This window comes from Rattus norvegicus, chromosome 7 (genome assembly GCF_036323735.1).
Source record: "Rattus norvegicus strain BN/NHsdMcwi chromosome 7, GRCr8, whole genome shotgun sequence".
NCBI classification, from domain to species: domain Eukaryota; kingdom Metazoa; phylum Chordata; class Mammalia; order Rodentia; family Muridae; genus Rattus; species Rattus norvegicus.
In genome coordinates, this window is record NC_086025.1 from 48,155,724 (window position 1) to 48,172,737 (window position 17,014).

At 40.3% G+C, this 17,014-nt stretch overlaps 1 long non-coding RNA gene across 1 annotated transcript in view; it reads right to left on the reverse strand.

The window, feature by feature from the left end:
- LOC134479685 (uncharacterized) overlaps window positions 1–17,014 on the reverse strand; it is a 71,010-nt gene that overhangs the window by 49,888 nt on the left and 4,108 nt on the right. The gene's annotated exons all lie outside the window — the stretch shown is intronic.

Genomic DNA, 17,014 nt, shown 5'->3' on the forward strand with positions numbered 1-17,014 from the left:
GAACAGTGAGTCTGAGGGGACCGCAGTTCAATGTCAAAGATACAATAACAGAACTTTCTGTGTGCGCCACTGACAGTCATCGTGTATAAGTAACATAGAGTTGAATTAAGATGTTTTAGATTGAGTTTAGTGTTCCTTCTGCCACAGATGCAGAGTGAGTTGCCAAAACAAAAAACAAAACAAACAAAAACTGTGAACCCCTCTCTACTGCCCACTATTAGATAATCCCTCCTGCAAAGACACTTTCACCTGAGTTATTTTAATAAAAGGAGACTAAATACTAAAGTGAAAGGATTTTAATTGAAAGTTTTTAATGAGTAATAGGAGTTGAAAACCTCAGAAGATACAACATCTCTGTTGTACTGGTTAGAAGGTGTGATGGTTTGCACATGCTTGGCTCAGGGAGTGGCACTACTAGAAAGTGTGGCCTTGTTGGAGGAAGTGTGTCACTGTAGGGGTGGGCTTGGAGACTCTCCTCCTAGCAGCCTGAGGATGCTTAGTCTGTTCCTGGTTCCCTTGGGTCAAGATGTAGAATTCAGATCCTAATGCACCATGCCTGCCTGGATGCTGTCATGCTCCCACCTTGATGATAATGGACTGAACTTCTGAACCTGTAAGCCAGTCCCAATTAAATGTTGTCCTTTATAAAATTTACATTGGTCATGGTGTCTTTTCACAGCAATAAAACCCTAAGACAGAAGTTGGTCCAGGGAGCGGGATATTGTTGTGATAGGCTGATCATGCTTTTGTTTGGAAAAATATAGATTTTGGGACTTTGGATTTGGAAAGCAGTGGAAGGCTTTCAATGGGGCTTAATGAGCTATCTCAGTAGGAATGCAGAAGACGTTGTTACTGAGAGTAATTTGAACTGTTCAGACCTGGCCCAAGATGGTTCAGTGAAGAGTTATTTCAGTATGTGACCTACAGACTGTTTTTATGGTATTTTGGGGGGAAATGTGGCTGCTTTTTGCCATTGTCCAAAGAGTGTGCCTCAGGTTAAGGTAAAGAGATTTAGATTAATTGCTTTGAAAAAGGAAGTCTCAAAGCAGCCTGGTGTAAATTCTGTTGTGGGGTTACTAAAATTCACTGTTATGAAGAGCATTTTAATGAAAAAAGGGAAGTTGAAATAGGAAAAATACAAAATATATGGGAACACCCAGAAGTGAAATGGAACTGAATCCTGTGTTTAAGTATATTAAATTAAATTAAGGGACAGGCATACAGATCTCTAAATTCAATGTCAATCTACAGAGCAAGATCCAGGACAGCCAAACAGAGGCAGTGAAGGAGTTAGAAAAGAGGAAGCTAGTGATAATGTAATAGAACAAGGGGGGCATGTTCCAGCTCCTACATGTGTCTCTGGCTTTATATTCAAGAGGAGAAGGAGACAATTGATGCTGGTTAGCTGGAGCTAAGAAAGAGACCAGCATCACTGAGGTGAAATCTTCAGGGAAGTGTTTTCTGAGAGCTGTCGTCCAGAGATGCCAAGGTTGTACCTCGTGCTGTGGCTAGACTTGGTAATGTGTAAGGGTCACCCAGGTGGTAATGGTTTTGAAGGCATGAAAAGGTCATGAAGAGCAGCTGAGGCTGGGCACTGTGAGAGGCCATGGAAGGCCATTGGTGAAGGTGCACCCTCAGTTGCAATTGATGGCCCAGGCAAAAGAGTTGAGGCGTGGCACCATAAAGAGAGCCTAGGATAGGTTATTGGTGATGCCTAGTTGCAATGGAAGACCCCAGTGTATTGGTGACGCCAGTACCATGGGATGATCACCAAGAACAACAGCAACAGTGTAGTGTGGATCAACCTGAAGTTAAACTGCTACAGAGGTCAGAACCAGAGAAGTGAAGTCAGCCCTTTGGAAGATCATGTGTGGATCCCAGACATTGAAACAAACTGTAACATTGAAGCTGCCTTGAAGACCTGTCTTAGTAGGTAGTTAGTAAACTTAATAAAACCATCCAGTATTCCTAGGTGGCCTACAAGTCTCCTGGGTGAGAATGAGGAGCTCCTGCAAGCTGAGAATTAGCACTTGGTGGCTTATGATTACAAACAGTGCTCTATCTGCATAGTTTTAACCTATATAGTGACAGATTACTTTTATTTGAATTAGTTGTCAAGGAATTTCACCCAAATTCCTCTAATTTGGAGCCCAGTGAAATGGCTCACTGGGTAAAGGTGTTGGCTGCTGAGGCCATAACCTGAGTTTGGTCCCTGGAACCTCTGCTGTGGAGGTGGAGAGCTGACTCCTATAAGCCCTCCTTGACCTCCTCTTGTCTGCTATGATGAACACATAAAATGTAGCAAAAAGTTTACAATTTATTTCCTTAAAAAGTGAGAAGCTAGATACTGGCCCACATTCCCACATGGCACTGTCTGACTGAAACTGGACTGCAGTCCTCTCGGAACATTGTATCCAGTTTACCAAGGACTTGACTTTCTCTCACTGCACTAACAACTTACTCTCTCAAACTTTCCCCTCCTTCAGCTCCGACCTCAACTAGTTATGACCATTTTAAGTCCTAGAGATCCCAAGTGTTTCCACTCAGTGCAACACATACATTTCGGGTGTATGTGTTGTCAGGTGGACAACAGAACTTAAGATAAATATAAAACCTTTGGTAATGTGTTTGTCTTATAAGGACAAGATTTTAATTCAAATCCCAGGATTATTAAAAAACAAAAAGCCACTTGACATAGAGCCAATAACACTGGGGACAGACAGGAGTGTCCCTGGAGTTTGCCGACCAGCCCATCTTGCCTATTAAGCAATCCCAAGCCAATAAGAGACTATCTCAAAAATCAACACCCTAGGTTAGACACACACAACACACACACACACACACACACACACACACACACACACGGTGAGGGGGACAGACAGACAGACAGACAGAAAAATGTTCAAGTGTGCTTCTAACCTAGACCAACCTGAGGTCACTGGGATTGACAATTCAGTGGGCATCCTTCAACATCAGTGGTTACAAGTGAATCTAATGTGGTTACTTTGAAAGGCAATTTGGTAAGAGCTGTAAAAATCTGAATTACACAAACCCTTCGATACAGCCATTACACACATCAGAATGACTTTCAGGTAAGCTTGGGCACACAGGCACACTAGTAACAGTCACAGGTTAGACCTGGCCTAAATGTCTGGTTAAACAATAATGCATACATACTGAGCACAGAACATTGGAATGCAGCACAGGAAGAGAAAGACAGAGGCTGCTGGGAAATAAGAGAGCGATGTCTGAAGCAATGGCTTTAACACGTTCTTTTTTGTAATTTTACATTGTACTATTTTTTCCACTAACCCCTTGAGGTTATATAACTCAGAGGCTATTTTTGGTAACATACAAAAGCAAACGCCTCATAGGGCAAGCTGTGGGGATGTAGCCTTGGTGACTGAGGTTGAATGAGAAGGCTTACTTCACTGCATATTCTTTTATGCTGGATGACTTTGGTTTTCCATACAGATAACAGGAAAAAAGTGGGACTTTTTTTTTTTTGCGAATCTGATAGAGGGAAATTTAACTCATTTAACTTTGAATTTCCCCAATGGGATTAGAGATTAGATGCTTCCATTGAATCAGGCTGGATGCTCTCTTGAAGTTTCAGAGCCTTTCGTAGTTAGTCTCTTTGATAAAATGAAATCCAAATTATGTGCTACTTTCTTTTTTCAAAAAACTGTATTAACTTGTTTTTTGAATTTCTTTAAACATAGGAAGTGGTTCCTTAATTTATCAAATAGATGGCAAATATATTTTCCCAGTGTAATTTCTTTCATTTTATACAGCTAATAAATTTTTCTATTCAAAGGGGTTTTTGATATCATATATGTAAATTACTCTACTTCTTGAATCTACTTTTCCCCCTTGCTTTAGAGCTTTTCAAGTTGTAAGTCTGCTATTTTTAATATTTAAGCCTTTTATCCATCTAGAATTTACTTTGTGAAGCATAAGAGCCAACTGCTCTCTTCAGGTATATAGTTAGTGCCAACATTTTCAATGATTCACCTCAAATTCCAACTGTCACAGATCAGGTTTGTGTTTGGGGTAGTCTTCCGCGGTCCCTTTCCATTCCCAGCCTAGCACTGTATCCCTGGGAGCCCACACTAGTGTCTCCATCTCCCAGGCCCACACCCTTCCTCGTGTAAGCCTGACTTTGGTCAATGGGAAGCACTAAAGGGCAAAACAAGAGCGTGTGGACAGACTCGGTCTTGGGGTTTTATTGCTGTGAAGAGACATGACCACAGCAACTCTTACAAAGGGCAACATTTAATTTGGGACTGGATTACCGTTTCAGAGGTTTAGTCTATTATCATCATGGTTGGAAGCATGGCGGCCTCCAGACTGACATGGCGGCGGTAAGGGAGCTGAGAGTTCTACATTTTGATCATAGGGAAGGAACATAATGAGGAAATACTGGACCAAAGCTATTGCCAGACTTTCTTAGATCTGCCAGCCACCAGATTATGACATGGAGTTTTTTTTTTTTTTTTTGTTTTGTTTTGTTTTTTTTTTTTTTTTTTTTTGTTTGTTTGGTTTTTTTTTTTTTTTTTTTTTGGTTCTTTTTTTCGGAGCTGGGGACCGAACCCAGGGCCTTGCGCTTCCTAGGTAAGCGCTCTACCACTGAGCTAAATCCCCAGCCCGAGATTTATTATTTATAAAAAGCTTACAATAGAGCAAGTCTACCTCCCAGCTACCTCTAATTTAATTAACCTGTTTATTCTAGGTCACACGGGCTCTTACCTTCCTCTGGCGCACCCAACCTCCTCCATGTCACACGGTGAATCCTCACATTCTCTCCTGGAGACCCTTTCTCTGCTCTGAAGTCACTCACAGCTGCTTCCTACTCAACTATTGGCTATCAGATCTTTATTAAAGCCAATCAGAGAATGCCTTAAGTAGGTGAGGAAGGACAGAGACACACGTTCTCACAGTGTACAAAAATGTTAACCTAACACAGAGCAAGACAAAAATCCAGCTGAGCAAACTCCAAACTCTGTATCTCTGTGTTTGACGTCAAAACATTCTTCAGAGCTCCGTCTCCTTTCAACTTTGCTGACTGCAATGCACCCCCTTCTCTTGGGCTGATTCCACTCTCAGTCAGCAGCTCTCCTTGGCAGGGATCCCACTGCTCTGGCGTCCCTAACCGCTTGTCTCTAAGGCTATCCAGGCTTCACCTTTTAAGCTTCACACACGTGACCTCTCTGGGACTTCATACAGGGACATCCCTGCCACATGCCTGCCATCAGCATCTTTCTTTAAAAAGAGGAGACTCCATGATTCCTCTAAAGCCAGAACCACATGGCCAAAGCTACCACATTCTGTTATTTGCTTGGACTGGAACATCATGGAACCGTTGTTCAATTACATCTTCACCAGCTTTCTATTTTCCATGGTTTCCTTCAGTGGCTAAGCTTGGCTGTCCTGGAACTTACTCTATAGATTGGGTTGGCCTTGAACCCAAGAGATCTTCATACCTCTGTCTCCCGAGTGGTGGGACTAAAGGTGTGCACCTCCATGCCTGGACCTAAGCTTTTCTTTAATTTCTTTTCTCAAGTTTACCTCGGTGAGGTGTTCCCTTGAGGTCACTGCTCCCTTTATTCTATTTTTTAATCTGTTTATTCCATTTCTTAATCTCTTTGAACACAGGATTTAGGTCCATTCCACATCCTGGTGCCCCTTTCCTCTTGAACCATACATTTTGTATTTTTTCATACGCAGCTTGCTCCTTTTCATCAAAATACTATTTGTAAGAGATAACAGTAGTAACCATACAACAGAATCTATACTAGGCTGGTTTGAGATTTCCTTTGTGAATTCGAGTAATGCAGAACCCTTCACTTTAGCCTCAGGCAAACTTTTGGACAAGGGCAAAAAGCAGCCAAATTCTTAACCAAACTATCTCCAGAACAACTGCCCCTGAAACCTCTTGAGCCAGGCCCCCAAAGAACAAACCACCCCTCAGACAGTGGTCTTCTATGCGTTGACTAGTGTAGTCCATTAAGCAATACTTAAAGCATTCCACTGCTTTTCTAATCCAAACTCTCAAAATCCACACTCCTTAAAACAAAAATTTGGTCAGGCCTATCACCCCAGTCCCTGACCCAACTTTTGTCCTGGGTTTTATTGCTGGGAAGAGACAACATAGCCACAGCGACTTTTATAAAGAAAAAAAAATTTAATTTGGGGCTGACTTAGTTTCAGAGGTTTAGCCCATTTTCATCATGGTGGAAAGTATAGCAGACATGGAGCTAGAGAAGGAGCTGAGAGTTCTACATCTTGATCCTCAGGCAGAATGATTCTGTCACAATGGGCATAGCTTGAGCATAGGAGACCTCAAATCCCACCCCACCCCCATAGTGCTACACTTCCTCCAACAAGACCACACCTACTCCAATACCTAGTACTGCCATGTGTGTCTATGGGGGCCATACCTATTTAAACTACCTTAGCCTCCTTCCTGGATTAGTCATGAAGTACCTCAACTTCCTCTCAGGTTCCCCAAGCCCTGAACAGGACCCTGTACCTACACTCCATCAGCACTTTCCTTCTCATTTGAATATTCTTTTTGTTCTTATGTCTATTTGATACAATAGGATCATGAGTTTGAATGCATATTAATCAATACCCAATATAATATCTGATTAAGTATTTCAACACCATTCTTCTGTTTCAACATTTTTTCTGGAAATGTTAAAATGTTGAGTTCTTTTTAACATGAAATGATGTAATTCTCAGAAAAAATTAAAATTTTGATCTATTTTACACTAAATTTGGTTTTAAAACTATCATTTTTAGGATATAGATTTTTACCCTTATTAAACTCAGTATTTTCAAAAATTGATTTCAACCTTTTTCATATACAAAAAGTTTATTTTTTTTTAATTTTTAAAATTGACCAGTATTCAATTATCCATGTTCAATTCTAAAGTCATTTTTCTATTTTTAGTTCTCCACATTCAAGTGGTTGGCAAATTCTGCTATTAGCTGAAATGTCGCAAATAAATTCTATTTATTTGTGTGTGTGCTTGTGTACGTGCCTCTGTGTGTGTGTGTGTGTGTGTGTGTGTGTGTGTGTGTGTGTGTGTGTGTGGTATAAGAGAGAAAGAATGTACCTGAGTGTCTATGTACACATGCAGAGACCAGAGGAGAATGAGAATATGAGAATGATGGGTATTTTTTCTTATCCCTCTAGGTGAAGGTCTCATTTGTGTTGTTATGATAAAATATCTTGACAAAAATCAACTTAGTGGGCAATGAGTTTATTTTAGCCTATGATTCTGAGGTCCAGACCATAAAAAAATCAGGGAAATCACAGTGGTAGAAGCTTGAAACAGCTGGTTGTATCAAGTTAATAGTCAAAATCAGAAAGAATTGAGTGTATGCATTCTTACATTGCTCAGCTTGCCTTTTCCATACACAGTTCAGAAACTCCCCTAGGGAATAGTGCTGCCCACAGTGGGCTGGGTCTTTTAACATAAATTAACTTGAAAATTCCACCAGGGATACACAACCAAGCCAACAAAATGTAGGCAATCCCTCATTAAGACTATCCCCAGGTGATTGATTCTAGGTTGTGTCAGGTTGATAATTACAGGTAATCATAGAGTCTATAACTAAGCCAGAAGCACACTACTTTGGCAACACTGCTTGGCCAGCAAACTCCTGGGATCCACCTGCCTCTCCCCCCAAGAGCTTGGATTACAGGCATGGGCAGCCATTCCCTGTTTTTATGTGGGTGCTGAAGATTAAACTAGGTTCCTAGCATTACACAACAAGCATCCTTAGCCACTGGGCCATCTCCCCAGACTTCAATCTCGATTCCTTTTCTTCCCCTCAGAGTGACAGATCCATATTGTGTCTGTCTCTTCAAAGAATTGACATTTAACATCCCTTTGTTTCTAATCTCTAGCTCTTCTTCAATCTATTTTTCCACACTGCTCCAGAACTGACTGGTTTTAAAACACATACATGAGCACATCTTTCCTATAGTGGAAACCTTTAATAGCTCTACATTAATAAAACCAAAACATCTTTCTGTAGCCAGCCTTATGGTGCATGTCTTTCATCCCAGCAGCTGGAAGGCAGATGAAGACCTGGTTACTTAGCAAGTTCCAGGCCAGCCAAGACTACATTCTAAGACCTTGTCAAAGAAAAACACCTTTCATAGTCTTTCTTCCTAATCCTTATCAGTTGTCAATCACTCCCCAAAAATGTAGAAACACGAGCGCGCACACACACACACACACAAACATGCATCCATTACTTCTGTGTTGCTCATAGTAAAACGGAGGGGAGGAATGATGTATTTTGACTCACGGTTTCAGAGGATCATCTTAGTCTATCAGCACATGGAAGACATGGGAAGAGGGAGCATGTGGTAGAGACTCCTCACATCACAAGGTCCAGAAAGGCAGAGAGGGCAGGCCGAAACTAGGGGCTAGCTACAACCTTCAAAGGCTAACCTCTAATGACCTTTCGCTAACCAGATCGCACTTCTGAAAGGCCCCGCAGCTTCCCCAAATAATGCCAAACAATGAGCCCGTGGGAGGCATTTCAGATCCAAACTATGACACATACATTTATTGATTTTTTTCCCCACATCCTCTGTTTTGTCTTTAATTCTTTCTAATCCTTTGCTAACTGATAATGGTAGCTGCTGCCAGCCATGTGTTTGGCTTTTGTGTCCAAGTCGAGATCTCATTTAAACGCAAAATAGATATTAGAGTTCAAATTATTTGTATTAAAATCTGATGAGAAATATTTCATCAATGTCTTCTTTGGGCTAGAGAGATGGCTCTAGAGAGATGGCTCAGTGGTTTAAGAGCACAGACTGCTCTTCCAGAGGTCCTGAGTTCAATTCCCAGCAACCACATGGTGGCTCACAACCATCTGTAATGGGATCCGATGCCCTCTTCTGGTGTGTCTGAAGACAGCTACAGTATGCTCACAAACATAAAATAAATAAATCTTTAAAGAAAAATGTTTTCTTTGAAAGGATTGCATGTCAAAAAGATATTAGAATGGATATGTAGAATTAAGAAAAATCTATTATTAAGTTAATTTCATCTACTTCTTTTTCTTTTAATATATGGGCATCTGAGATTTCCTCTGTGACTCACATTACATTTTTCTTGGACAACATCATTTTAGGTCTTTTATTTATTTTTCCTGCTTCTGAGGAAATCTGACTTGTGCTTAAAGCGCTGTTTGCACTGTCACCTCTTGGGAAACCCTTGCCAGCCCCCTACTTCAGGTGTAATTAATCCCCCATGCTATTTCCCCGGAACACGTGTCAATCCCTGCAGTGTCCATGTCTCCACAAGTGTATATGTCCTTATAAACCTGTTTCTTTAATCTCCAAACTGGCCAAGTACTGGGTCTAATTATATTGGCCAACTGGGAGGATGAAGTACAGCTATTAAAAGCTAAGTTTAAGAACTAAAAATAATCACAAATTTTACCCTTAAGCTTACTGCATTAAAGCCAGGAAAGGAAAATTCCTTTTATAACTATGCTTACCAGAAAATGTTCGGTTTGTCAGGAGACCAAACTTCATTCTCTTTTAGGAGGGATTTGCCATATTAAACAATCTGAGCCACTGAGCCACACAGAACATCTCAGAGGGCTACAGATAATACAGAAGTATGCCTTATATGGCCATGTCTGCTATCAAGCACACTCCAAGAGGAAAACACGGTATCAAGGACCGGATAAGCGAGCATTTATAGAATCAAGTCAGACGGTCCAAACAGAGCTCTCTTGAGTGGTTGTACTTGATAAAGAGAACACAGAAGATACAGGCAGATAGTTTACAGTGTAGTCTAGCCATCTGTCTTCTAGCCGGGTTGTGAATTCTATTTGTACTTATTAAATCTACCTGTGCTACTGGATTCAATTTCTGTCCACACTATTTTGGTTTTCTATTTTCCCTGTCTGGGTTCTCAGTCGTTCCTATATTTCTTCCCCTGGATTTACCAAGCATCTTATTATTCAATCAGCTTTTTCAGTAATATATTCCTTTTCTCTTTCTGAGTCTGTCTGACTATTAAAACATAAAGTTTGCTTTAAAATATGCACTATTGATCGAAAATCAGTTAAACGTTGAGGCATGGAAAAAATTCATAGACAAGGAGTGGAAAAGACATAATGAAAACATACCAACCAGAAGAAAGCTGCTACAACTGTATCAATACCACAGACAGGAATACACATGGTGGCAAAGAAACAATTTGCCTAAAACTGCAGTAATTTGGGGCATGTAATTACTTAACTCTATAGCCAGAATATATATGTTAAGAACATTAGGATATTTTTCAAAAAGAAACCTACAATTCCTAAACTACAGTGGCTGTAGTGGTTTGAATAGGAATGGCCCCCATAGACTCGTGTTTAAATGCTTGGCACATAGGGAGTGGCACTATTAGGAAGTATGGCCATGTTGGAGTAGCCTTGCTGGAGGAAGTGTTTCGCTATGGGGTCAGGCTTTGAGGTCTTCTGGGCTCAAGCTATGTCCAGTGTGACAGTCTCTTTCCAATGCTTGCGGAAGATGTGACACTCTTAGCAACTTCTCTAAGCACCTGCATGCTTAATAATGGACTGACACTCTAAAACTGTGAGCTGGCCCCAACTAAATGATTTTTTTCCCTTTTAAGAACTGCTTCGGTCATGATGTCTCTTTACAGTTTACAACCAAGTCAGTGGCTGTCTTAGGGTTTCTGCTCCTGCACAAACATCATGACCAAGAAGTAAGTTGGGGAGGAAAGGGTTTATTCAGCTTACACTTCCACACTGCTGTTCATCACCAAAGAAAGTCAGGACTGGAGCTCAAGCAGGTCAGGAAGCAGGAGCTGATGCAGAGGCCATGGAGGGATGTTACCTACTGGCTTGCTTACCTTGACTTGTTCAGCTTGCTCTCTTATAGATACCAAGACTACCAGCCAAGGGATGGCACCACCCACAGTGGATTGGGTCCTCCTGCCTTGATCACTAATCAAGAAAATGCCTTATAGCTGGGTCTCATGGAGGCATTTCCTCAAGGAAGTCTCCTTTCTCTGTGATAACACCAGCTTGTGTTGAGCTGACACACAAAACCAGCTAGTACAGTGGCTATGAGAACATTATTGATTTAAACAAAGTATTGATAAAATCGTGTGACCTAATGTGGGTGAGAGCAGCTTCCCTTGGTGTCTGTAAGGGATCTGTCCCAAGACTGCCCCCAAAGATCCCAACTCCTAGGATGCTTGTCTCACATAAAACAGGGCAGCATGTGTGTATCATCTACACATGCTAGATTCCTTATGATGCCTAACAGAACTCATGTGCTCTGTGAATAAGTGTCACATGTATCATTTGAGAAATAATGACAAAGAGAATAAAAGTGCATATGCTCGGTAGGGTTAAAAATTTTTTTAAAAATATTTCTATTCACAAGCGGTTGAGTCCACAAAGAGCCTATAGATACAGGTGCCGACTGCATATGAATCCTAAGCACAACTTTTCAAACACAGAAAAAAAACTAAAATGCCTGACCTTTTACAACCCCTCGGTATTACCCTCCCCACCTCCTTCAACAAGAAAGCATATCTACGGCTCGTTGAGGAGGAGAATATTCACAAAACTGGTAACTTTACAAATACCAACATTTGGAAACTTCTATATATGATTGTGAGGAATCTGAGGAGAAGGGGATAAATCAAAATAGAAATTTAAAAATACAATAACCATAACATATCCTGTATGAAAATACAGGGACACAGGAAGCTTCCTCTAACCAGGGACATAGGAGGGCTGCCATAATCAGAGACAGCATTGCCTGCCTCCTAGGAGGCCTGCTCTAACCCAGGTCACACAGCTCTACCTGACTTGAAGGAGACACCAGGCCAGTTAACACCAGATATAACCAGATGTTGAAAGGCAAGTGTAAGAACAGAAGCAAAGGAAGCCAATGCAATTTAGCACCATCAGAGCCCGGTTCTCCTACCACAGCAAGCCCTGACTACCCTAATAAACCTGAATAGCAAGATTTTGACCTAAAATCCATCTCAAGAAGATGATAGAGGCCAAGAAACAAGCAGGAGTTGCTATCCTAATACCTAATAAAATAGGCTTTCAACCAAAATCAATTCAAAAGAGACAGGGAAGGATATTTCATACTCTCCAAAGGAAAAATCCATCAAGATGAAGTCTGAATTCTGAAGATCTATGCCAAATGCAAGGGCACCCATATTTGTAAAAGAAACTTTACAAAGAATGCTCAAAACACATACTGAACCTCATACAGTAATAGTGGAGACTTCAACACCCCATTCTTTCTAATAGGTCATTGAAACAGAAAGTAAACAGAGACACAGTGAAACTAACAGAAGTTATGAGCCAAATGGATTTAACAGATATCTACAGAACATTTCAACCCACACTAAAAGACTATATCTTCTTTTCAGCATCTCATGGAACCTTCTCCAAAACTCAGTGCAGAATTCTATATAATCGGATACAAAACAAGCCTCAACAGACACAATAGGATGAAATGATCTCGTGCATTCTTATCAGATCACCACAGATTATGGCTTGACTTCAATGAAAACAAAAACAATAGAAGGCCCACATAATCATGGAAACTGAGCAACCTTTAGTCAATGATAACTTGGTCAGGGAAGAGAAAAAGAAAGAAACAAAGAAACAAAGAAAGAAAGAAATAAAAGACTTTCTAGAATTCAATGAAAATAAAGGCACAGCATACTCAAACTTATGGGACACAATGAAAGTTCTGTTAAGAGGAAAAGTCATAGGACTAAGTGCCTTCATAAAGAAGTTGGAGAGATCCAATAAGAGCAACTTAACAGCACACCTAAAAAGCTCTAGAACGGGTTAGGGATTTAGCTCAGTGGTAGAGCGCTTGCCTAGCAAGCGCAAGGCCCTGGGTTCGGTCCCCAGCTCCGAAAAATAGAAAAAAGAAAAAAAAAACTCTAGAACAAAAAAGAAGCAAACACAACCAAGAGGAATAGGCTGCAGGAAATAGCCAAACTCAGGGCTTAAATCACTCAATTAGAAACAAAGAGAATAATACAAAGAATCAACAAAACCAAGAGCTGGTTCTTTAAGAAAATCAACAAGATAGATAAACCCTTAGCCGGACTAACCAGAGGGCACAGAGACAGTATTCAAATTAACAAAATCAGAAATGAAAAGGCAGGTATAACAACAGACACTGAAATTTTTCAAAAAATCATCAGATCTTATTACAAGAGTGTAGACTCAACAAAAATCTAGATGAATTGGATGATTTTTCTAAACAAATACCACATACCAAAGTTAAATCAAGATCAGGTAAATTATCTGAATAGTCCTATAACCCCCAAGGAAATAGAAGCAGTCATTAAAACCTCCCAACCAAAAAAAAGCCCAGAGCCAGATGATTTAATGCAGAATTCTACCAAACCTTCAAAGAGCTAATACCAATTCTTCTCAAACTATACCATAAAATAGAAACAGAAGGAACACTACTTAATTCATTCTAGGAAGCCATAGTTACTCTGATACCTAAACCACACAAAGACTCACCAAAGAAAGAAAACTTCAGACCAATTTTTCTTATCAACATTGATGCAAAAATATTCAATAAAATGCTCACAAACCAAATCCAAGAACATATAAAAACCATCATTCACCATGATCAATAGGCTTCATCCCAGGGAAGCAGAGAGGGTTCACTATACAAAATTCCATCAACATTATCCAACATGTAAACAAACTCAGAAAAAAAAATTACATGATCATCTCGTTAGATGCTAAAAGAGCCTTTGACAAAATACAACACCCCTTCATGTTAAAAGTCTTGGAGAGATCAGGAATTGCTGGCACATACTGAAATATAATAAAACCAATATACAGCAAACTAACAGCCATCAAATTAAATGAATAGAAATTTAAAGTAATCCCACTAAAATCAGGGACAAGGCAAGGCTGTCCAACCTCCCAATATCTATTCAATATAGTACTCAAAGTGCTAGCTAGAACAATAAGACAACAAAAAAAGATCAGGGGGATACAAATTGAAAAGAAGTCAAAATATCACTTTTTTCAGATGATATGATAGTATACATAAGCAACCCCAAAAATTCCACCAGAGAACTCAAACATCTGAAAAACAACTTCAGCAAAGTAGCTGGATAGAAAATTAACTCAAACAAATCAGTAGCCTTCCTTTTTACAAATGATAAACGGGCTGAAAAAGAAACTAGGGAAACAACATCCTTCATAATAGTTAAAAATAATATAACATATCTTGATGTAACTTTAACCAACAAGTGAAAGATCTGTATGACAAGAACTTCAAGTCCCTGAAGAAAGAAATTGAAGAATACCTCAGAAGATCAAAAGATCTCCCATGCTCATGGATGGGTAGGATTAACTTAGTGAAAATGACCATCCTACCAAAGGCACTCTACAGATTCAATGCAATCCCCATCAAAATCTCAACACAATTCTTCACAGACATGGAAAGAGCAATTCTCACCTTCATATGGAAAGAAAAAAAAAACAGAGTAGTGAAAACAATTCTCTACAATAAAAGAACTCCTAGGAGAAATCACCATCCCTGACCTCAAACTGTACTACAGAGCAATAGTGATTAAAAAACATGTAGTATTGGTACAGAAACAGACAAGTCAATCAATGGAATAGAACTAAAGACCCAGAAATGAACCCACACACCTATGGTCACTTGATCTTTGACAAAGGAGCTAATGGAGAAAAGACGGCCTTTTCAACAAATGGTGCTGGTTCAACTGGCTGTCAGCATGTAGAAGAATGCAAATTGATCCACTCTTACCTCCTTGTACAAAGCTCAAGTCCAAGTAGATCAAGGGCTTCCACATAAAACCAGATTCACTGAATCCACTTGAAGAAAACATGGGAAATAACCTTGAACTCATTGGCACAGGGGAAAATTTCCTGAACAGAACATTAATGGCTCAGGCTACAAGATCAACAGTTGATAAACAGGACCTTATGAAACTGAAAGCTTCTGTAAGGCAAAGGACAATGTCAATAGGACAAAATGGCAACCTCCAGATTGGGAAAAGATCTTCACTATCCCTACATCTGATAGAGGGCTAATATCCAAAATATATAAAGAACTCAAGAAGTTAGACTCCAAAAACCCAAATAACCCAGTTAAAATTGGGGTAAAGAGTTAAAGAGAGAATTTTCAAGAGAGGAAACTGGAGTGGTATAGACGCACTTAAGGAAGTGTGCAATGCCCTTAGTCATCAGAGGAACACAAGCCAAAACAACCCTGAGATTTCGTCTTACACTCATCAGAATGGCTAAGCTCAAAAGCTCAGGTGACAGCAAATGCTGGGAAAGGTGTGGAGAAAGAGCACTCCTCCATTGCTGTGGGATTGCAAACTGGGTACAACCACTTTGGAAATCAATCTGGCAGTTCCTCAGAATGTTGGAAACAGTTCTATCTGAAGACCCAGCAGATACTCAAAAGATGTTCCACCATACAAGGACACATGCTCCACTGTTTTCCTAGCAGCCTTATTTATAATAACCAGAATCTGAAAACAACTCAGATGTCCCTCACTCAAAGAATGGATACAGAAAATGTGGTCCATTTACACAATGGAATACTATCCAACTATTAAAAATGAGGGCATTGCCGGCCCACAGCTCCCTGCTCCCAAACCCTGTGGGAGAGAGAGCTGATCACCCAGACATGTGGGCAATCCTGAGACTGCAGGGCAGGAGAGACTGCCACTTCTGCCCACCTTTGCCCACATCCCTGGCCCAAGAGGAAACTGTATAGGGCCTCTGGGCACAGGAAGATAGGGGCAGTCAAGCTGCAGGAGCCCTGGGGTCCAGACTGTGCCTGGATCTGAATGGACCCTGTCAAACAGCTCCCTGCACCCAAATCCCGTGGGAAGGAGTGCTAGACCTTCAGAGAGGAAGACACACCTGGGAAACTAGAGGAGACTACTCTCTGCCCACATTTCTGACTCTAGAGGAAAATGCCTAGCACCATCTTGGCCCCGTGCGCACAGGGACCCAGGAGAAGGAGGGGCAGGCCTTTCTAAGAAACCTTACTAAAGCTCAAAGCACACATTGCACCTCACACGATAATAGTAGGAGATTTCAACACCCCACTCTCATCAATGGACAGATCATGGAAACAGAAATTAAACAGAGACATAGACAGACTAGCAGAAGTTATGAACCAAATGGACTTAACAGATATTTATAGAACATTCTATAAAAAAGCAAAAGGATATACCTTCTTCTCACCACCTCATGTACTTTCTCCAAAAATGACCATATAATCGGGCACAAAACATGCCTCAACAGATACTGAAAGATGGAAATAATCCCATGCGTCCCATCAGACCACCAAGGGCTAAAGCTCGTCTTCAATAACAATAAGGAAAGAATGCTCACATATACATGGAAGTTGAATAATGCTCTACTCAATGATAACCTGGTCAAGGAAGAAATAAAGAAAGAAAGTAGAGACTTCTTAGAATTTAATGAAAATGAAGGTACAACATACCCAAACTTATGGGGTACAATGAAAGCTGTGCTAAGAGGAAAACTCATAGCTCTGAGTGCCTGCAGAAAGAAACAGGAGAGAGCATATATCAGCAGCTTGACAACACACCTAAAAGCTCTAGAACAAAAAGAAGCAAATACACTCAGGAGGAGTAGATGGCAGGAAATAATCAAACTCAGAACTGAAATCAACCAAGTAGAAACAAAAAGGACCATAGAATCAACAGAACCAAAAGCTGGTTCTTTGAGAAAATCAACAAGATAGATAAACCCTTAGCCAGACTAATGAAGGAGGACACAGAGAGTGCGTCCGAATTAACAAAATCAGAAATGAAAAGGGAGACATAACAACAGAATCAGAGGAAATTCAAAAAATCATCAGATCCTACTATAAAAGCCTATATTCAACAAAACTTGAAAATTTGGAGGAAATGGACAATTTCCTAGACAGATACCA